The following is a 7,785-nucleotide window of genomic DNA, read 5'->3' as shown; positions in this document are numbered from 1 at the left end:
GTGAATTCCCTTCCAATATTTAAGGCCGACTCAAGAAGAACACAATCGAGCTTGGTAAAGTGGTTGGTGTCTTTTCTTGCAATGATGGTATTCCCTATGACCTTATGCCACACTCTAATGCCTGGATGGTGGACTAATAGAGCGCGACTAGCATGATAGTTCTCAAATTTCTTTCCGGAAATCGCCTCCCAAAGAGGAGCGGGGTCATACTTGCCAACATTCTTTAAATAACTATGTGAATCACTAAGACCCAATGCTTTACCCAATTCCTCAAAGGTGATGTGCCTAATCATATTAGCTAGGCAGAACTCGATGTTTTCCATAGTCTCTACCTTTGTAACTTTCAAAGAACTCAAGAATTCTAAGGTAAGGGAGGGGTATGTCAATTCTTTTGTAGCAAACAATTTTCCCAACCCCATGGCTTCAAAGAAGGCTTTGGTTTGCTCAAGGACACCCAACTTATCCAAGGCATCTTCACAAATAAACTTGGTGGATAGAAAGGATTTTCTAGCATACTTGGCAAAAGTTTCCCTATGGGAGTTAGAGATGAAAATTACCTCCGGATAGTTCGAAAGTTGAGCAATTTCCGGAGTTGTTGAATTTGTTGCTTCCAAGGGAGGTTGTTGTTGGTGCACTTCCAAGTTTGAGCTAGCTACCACCATAGCCAATGAGGCTTTCTTTGCTTGAAGACTCTTTTGTCTTGTTGAGAGTGTATTTGCCTTAGGTGCCTTTGTTGCTCCTTTTGTCCTTGCCATTGATGATTTAACCAAGAAAAGAGTGAAAATCTTCAATTTCCAAGTGTACCCAAATCGATTTTAAGATGAAAGGCTTTGCCTTTATAAATTCAAAAATCGACTCAAAGGTTGAAGATTTTGGTGCTTGGTTTGATTTTTGTTGAAAGAGGAGTGATTAATTTTTGTTAGAAGGATGATTTGATTTGATTTTGATGAATGTGGTTGAGGAAATCTTGAGTTGGTGATGGAGAGGATGAGGGTTTTGAGTTTTGGGGTTTATGGGTAGTGTTTTGAATGAAGAAATGAATGGGGGATGGGGTTTATAAAAGACCCGAAAAATTTGAATTGCAGGGGGAAGACGGGCGTCTTTCCTTCGGGACGCTCGGATTCTGCCTGTTTTGGCTTCAGAGTTCTCGCCTAAAGACGGGTGTCTTTCAGTAAAGACGCTCGGATTGTTCAACTTCGGGACGGGCGTCTTTCACTGAAGACGGGCGGATTCCTTTCCAGTGATTTTTCTTGTTTTTCTCAGCCAAAAAGACGGGCGTCTTTTCTTCCAGGTCGGGCGTCTTTCTGAGGACGGGCGTCTTCTCTAGCAGGACGCTCGGATTTGTTAACAGTCCCAAAATTTCAAATTCTCAGCTCAAAAGGACGGGCGTCTTTTGACAAATACGCCCGGGTTGCCTGAAGACGGGCGGATTCCCTAGAAAACGCTCGGATTCTGCCCCTTTTAGCCGGATTCAGTTCCATCCGTGTACTTGCATATCCCGTGTCATTTTTCATTCTTCAAAATCCCGTGTTCTTCATTGTGGGGGCACTACTAAGGCATGAATAGCCTAGGCAATTGTTATCCCCACACTAAGCTAAAGCACTACACATCAATTGAATCATTAGTCCCTCCCTCACTTCTCTCAAAAATGATAATTATCTTGATAAAGGCATAAAAATCCAAGAATGACAAAAATGCAATGTAAAAATTAAAATGCGAGTTAGGGAGTTAGAAATATTTACAAATGGTGGTTTAGGGAGGACTCCACCAAACTCTCATCCTTAGTGAGATGTCATGGGGGCATGTCCAAGGTGTTGTTAATGTTGCTCAACACCTTGAAGAAGTAATCAAAAGCTTGTTCATTGTCATGATAAAGATCTTCAATAGATCTTTGCCCTTGTTGTCGGTCTTGATCGATAGCATTACCAATATAGGGATTGAAAATCCCTTCAAACTCATCGTCCCAAAGACCACAAACTTCATCTACTTGATCACTAAAGATCTCTTGAGTTGATAGAGACAACTCTCCCATTTTCTTGTTTTGGCCAATGAGGCCATCCTCTTCATTGCTTGACTTTGGTGAGCTTTTCAAGCTCTCTTTGTTACAATTCACTTGCTCTTTGAATGGAGCATCTTCAATTTTCTTCTTCCATTGAAATTCCGACTTCTTCCTATCATCCTTCCGGCTATTATGATCAACCATGAAACATGGTTCATGTAAACGGGGAGCTCTCATGGTCTTGTCAAGATTGAAGGTTATGCTCTCATCTCCCACTTCTAGAGTGAGCTCTCCATGCTTCACATCAATCACCGCACCTGCGGTGTATAAGAAAGGTCTTCTTAGAATGATTGGAATGTTGGAATCTTCTTCCATGTCAACAATGACAAAGTCCATCGGGATGAAAAATTTCCCAATTCGTACAGGAAACATCTTCCCATATCCCTAATGGTGTCTTCGTCGATCTATCGGCCATTTGGAGTGTAATATTGGTGCATTTAAGCTCTCTCATCCCCAACCTTTTACTCACCGAGTACGGCATAACACTCACACTAGCCCCTAGATCACATAAGGCTTTGTTGATCGTGGTGTCGCCAATGGTACACGGCATTGAGAAGCTTCCCGGATCCTTGAGTTTTGGAGGTGAACTCCCTTGAAGTATTGCACTACTCACCTTAGTGAAGGCGATAGTCTCAAGCTTCCGGATCGACTTCTTCTTTGTGAGGATGTCTTTCATGTATTTCACATAGGCACGTGATTGATTAATTCCGTGAAAGGAATTGAGACTTCCAAATTCTTTACAATTTCCATAAATTTTCCAAGTTGGTCATCAAATTTGGGCTTGGCTTGACGACTTGGAAAAGGAAGTCTAATCACAATGGGATCCTTCTCCTTGACCTTGTCTTCATTTTTCTTTGAAATTTCTTCTTTTGATGGTTCTCCATCCTTGGAGTTTTGCACAATTTCTTTTTTATCACTAGCTTCCACAACTTCATCCTCAACTTGCTTCTTCGGTGCTTCATACCTTGTACCACTCCTCAAGTGAATGGCACTAACCGTTTCATGTCTTGGGGGATTACTTTGAGGTGGTAATTGCCCCTTTTGTCTTTGTGAGCTTGAAGATGCTAGTTGAGTCAATTGGGTTTCCAACATTTTGGTGTGAGCTAGGATGTTGTTGATGGTGGTTTCCTTTGCTTGACTATCTTTTTGAATTTGAGTGAAAAACTCTTGTTGATTTTTTTGCATTTGAAGGACCGCTTTTTTAACATCAAAACCTTGGTCATTTTGTTGATTATATGGAGGTTGAATTTGGTAACCTTGGTTTTGGTTGTAAAAGGGTCTTTGATTTTGGTTTCTCATGGGAGGTGGGGTGTATGTTGTTTGAGGGTTTTGAACATTTTGGCTTTTGTATGAGAGATTTGGATGGAATTTGGTGTTTTCATTGTAATAGTTTGAATAAGGGGTACCACTATTGTATGCTTGGAAAGCATTCACTTGTTCATTTGTTCCCCTACATTCGCTTTGGTCATGTCCCAAAGTTCCACAATTCTCACATATCCCACTTGGGATTGATGAAGTTGCCGTCATGGCATTAACATGATGCTTTGGTGATTTTGAGGCTTCTTCAAGTTTAGCCATAGCTTTTTTAAACTTCAAATTGATGGTATCAATGTGAGCACTAAGTTGAGCACCCAATTGAGTAATGGAGTCCACTTCATGCTTTCCTCCTCTAGTAGCCTTGCGAGGTCTACTATATTGTGAGTTATGGACCGCCATTTCCTCAATTTTGTTCCAAGTTTGATTGTCATCAACTTCGGTGAACATTCCATTTGATCTCATGTTGAGAATGTTCCTTGAATCTTCATATAGACCGTTCCAAAATTGTTGCACCAAAAACCACTCGCTAAGTCCATGGTGAGGACATGAGCGACAAATTTCCTTAAATCGTTCCCAAGCTTTATACAAAAATTCTTCATCCCTTTGCTTAAAACCCGTGATTTGAGCTCTTAACATGTTAGTCTTTTCCAGTGGATAGAACTTTTTGTAGAAAGCTAGAGCCAACTTTTTCCAAGAATCAATTCCGAGAGTAGCCTTATCAAGGCCTTTCAACCATTGTTTCGCGGTGCCAATTAGAGAAAAAGGAAATAAGACCCATCGAATTTGGTCTTGAGTTACACCGGTTTGAGAAATCGCATCACAATAGTCACAAAAAGTCTCCATATGAGAGTGAGGGTCTTCACTAGGCATCCCCCCAAATTGGCTTCTTTCGTCTAATTGGATAAATGCGGATTTGGCAATAAAATTTCTGGTTAGATGTTGTGGTGTGGGAGTACCATTGGGTAGGTTCTCCTCGATGGGTACGGAATGTGATGAAAACTTAGGCATTGTGGGTTGATTTTTGTGTTGGATTTTGTGTTGGGTTCTCCTCACCTTCTCTTGAAAAAGGGTTGGTGAACTCAATAGTATTTGGTTGAATATCTACAACCTCACCAATACCTCTCAAATTTCTCCTAGCAAGTCTTCTATTGGTTGTCAAAGTTCTTTCAATTTCACGATCAAAGGGTAACAAGTCACCTTGTGACCTTCTAGACATGCAAAATATCAAATAACTCGAAAACAATTAGAATAAACCTTGAGGAGTTTTACTTCCCCAAGGCAAATAAAGACACAACTAATAACAATATAAGAAAATCTAAATCAAGTTAACACCGTCCCCGGCAACGGCGCCATTTTTGGTCGAGACTATGTCTTTTCGATAACTTGTCGTTAGGAGCACCTAGACCAAAACACAATTTATAACTTCACCAACAACTCTACAATTAGTAAAGAGGCAAGTAAAGGTCGGATCCCAAGGGACGGGAATTGAGATGAGATTTCTATTGCAACTAGTGGTGTCTTAGGAGGTGTCATAATTGGGGTTGATGTAGAAGATCACTAAACTAAATAGCAATAAAAGTAAACAAGCAAGATGAATTAAAAGGGATGTAAACAATTGATAAAAAGCACTAGGGTGTCATGGGGTCATAGGGGATTCATGGGAATTGATCATACAAACATGTTCTCAAATTATAAGCAAGCAATTATTGTTGTGATGGATCGAGTTGGTTTATATCTTACAATCCTAGGAAAGTTTGGGTCCCGGAGCCGAATCGATTAGATTATACAACACCTACAAGTCGACTTAGTCTTCCCTACTCAACAACATGCATGGTCTAATGAGACTCAAGTTGGTTTATGTCTTACAAGTCTCATTGAAAAGATAGGTGATGGGTAAAAAATGCAAGGATTCATTGGCTCACATTTCATCAAACATAACATGTGCATGAGTTGAGATCACAACAAGCAAGCAAATAAACTATGAAAGCATATTAATTTAAGCATGAATCATTCCCCATGTTGGTTTCCCCTAATTACCCATTAACCCTAGCTAAGGAACTACTCACTCATTATCATGTTGAACATGCTAGCAAGGTTGTCAATCATACCAACAAAGTGAAACATGATGAATAAATGAAAGTGATTAACAATAATTAAAGAGGGATTAAGAGAATTATACCTACTAATGATTCCAATAATAAAGCAAAGAATAAAAGAAGTACTTGATGCTTAATTGGAAGGTTGTCAATCTCCCAATAATAACCCAAATAATCTTCAATTACCCAAAATAAAGGATGAACAAAAGAGAGATTAAGGAAATAAAACTTGTATTAAAACTTGATTAATTGTTGATTACAATATTAAAGAGAGATTTGATTGATATTAACTACACTAAAGATTGCTAAGAAGAACATGCTCTTCTAATTAGACTAATGGGGCATTTATAGTGGGGATTAGGTGTAGGAATTAGGGTTAACTAAGGGCTTAAATGACGATTAAGTCCCTACTTAAGGAAACGCCGGTCTTTTTGGAAGGATGGGCATCTTTCTTGAAGCTTGAAGAAACGAAATTGGTCTGCCTTGGAACCGGCGTCTTTAGCACGGACGGGCGGATTCGGTGGTCCGTGCCGGGCGTCTTGGGGTGAAGACGGGCGTCTTCTGAGCTGCTTTGCCGGGCGTCTCGGGAGAAGATGCACGGATTGTGGTGATAGAGACGGGCGTCTTCTGGGGAAGACGCACGGATTGTCAAGCGATCGCTTTCTTCTTCTTTTCTTCCTTTTTCTTCATAAAATCCTTTGGGATTTCCTCGGGGATGCAAGGATCTTTTCTCATCATTGCCCATCTACTATAGTATGTACAAAGGCCTTCTAATCTTGTCTCTCCTTGATACTTGGTCATTTGAATTCAATCAATTTAGTCTCATTTTGTCATGAAAATGCAAGGTTTGCACTCCTTTCCTACGAAGGGATCAAAACCTCAAAGAATATGCAAAACAAAGAACTAAAGACAATAAATGACCCAAATATGCACTAAAAAGCATGGGAACAAGGCTAATTCGGGGACTAAATAAGCTCTAATTATGGTCACATCATAAAGTACGTTTCGTTATTGTCTATTTGATATACATTGCCTCGAGCAACCGAGATAGTAGTACTTCTATGCCTTAAGTGGTCCTGGTAAGGCACTTGGAGTATGGGGGTGTTACATCCAAAGTGTCATCACTTGATCATTTTTAGCCACAAAATTTTGCATGAACACTTCTGCGACCTCGGCTTTTCGGGATCATCCGTTGACGGGGGTAACCCATGTCTTTTACATCAAAAGTAACTTGCCAACAACCCGTTTTCTTTTCTGTTTTTTGCTCCATTATTTGCTTTAACCAAAGCAAACCCATTCTCGAACACAACATTATTAGCCCAATTGAAAGCATCATCACGAGTTTCAAAATCTAAAGTAGTCACGGATAACGGGTTGTAATCAATTGAATTCTCGCCAAAACTCTCCCACAAAACATGTTCCAAGCAATACGGACTGTAGTTAAACAATAAAAACGATACATAACCTAAAAACGAAAGCAAAACAAGATAAAACGAGTAATCCATGGCTAAACCACGAGACTCAACAATCGACCATGGCCAAACATTGTGTCCCAACGTTTGACCATGGCCAAACACTGTGTCTCAACGTTCAACCATGGCCAAACAGGGAAACCCAACGTTTAACCATGGCCAAACGTTAGATTCCCATGTTTGGATCATGGGAAACGGCCAAATCCAACGTTTGGATCTTGTCAACGTTATATTTCCACGTTTGGACCATGGCCAACGTTAGATTCCCACGCTTGGACCATGACAAATGTTGGATCTCAACGTTTGGTCCATGGCTGAACGTTGGGTCTCAACGTTTGGTTTATGGCTGGACCTTGGGTGCACAAATTTCAGATTTACGCAGAAAATCGCAATGTTTGCTACTACTAAGTCAATACGTAACGTAAATCAACTATCGAATAGATTTAACGATGCGCAAAAAAATTAAAAATTAACAAAATAATGAAGCGATTAAGTTGTTTACGTACCGGTGATTCGAGATCCGTCATGTTAATTAATCTTGTTAATTGTTGTTGTTGGTATTTTTTTTTTTTAATTTAGTTGATTTTTACTACAATTTGAGAAGAAATTTTATAGAGAGAGAAAGTAGCGTGTGTGAATGCAAGGGTAATTATCGTCTTTTTTTTTTTTTTAAAATAACGTTGTCGATAGTTACTGGAAATAATAATAAAAGTTAATGAAAAACTGATGTGCCAAAGTCTTATAACTTTGGTGAGTCTTACCAATAATCTTAGTCTTACCCTTAGCATCTAAAGTCAATACCAAGACCCAAACTTGAAGTGGATCGAACATGTAAACAGAT

General features: G+C 39.6%; 1 non-coding gene across 1 annotated transcript; it reads left to right on the top strand.

Moving 5' to 3' along the window:
• Window positions 1-3,905: 3,905 nt before the first annotated feature.
• Window positions 3,906-4,012, top strand: LOC141654513 (small nucleolar RNA R71). Its single transcript, XR_012548071.1, has one exon. It is a non-coding gene; the product is annotated as a small nucleolar RNA R71 (small nucleolar RNA).
• The last annotated feature ends 3,773 nt before the right edge of the window (window positions 4,013-7,785 follow it).

This window comes from Silene latifolia, chromosome 4, assembly GCF_048544455.1.
Source record: "Silene latifolia isolate original U9 population chromosome 4, ASM4854445v1, whole genome shotgun sequence".
In the NCBI taxonomy this organism is placed as follows: Eukaryota; Viridiplantae; Streptophyta; class Magnoliopsida; order Caryophyllales; family Caryophyllaceae; genus Silene; species Silene latifolia.
The sequence above is the reverse complement of the archived record's forward strand: the minus strand, read 5'-3'. Positions and strand labels throughout refer to the sequence as shown.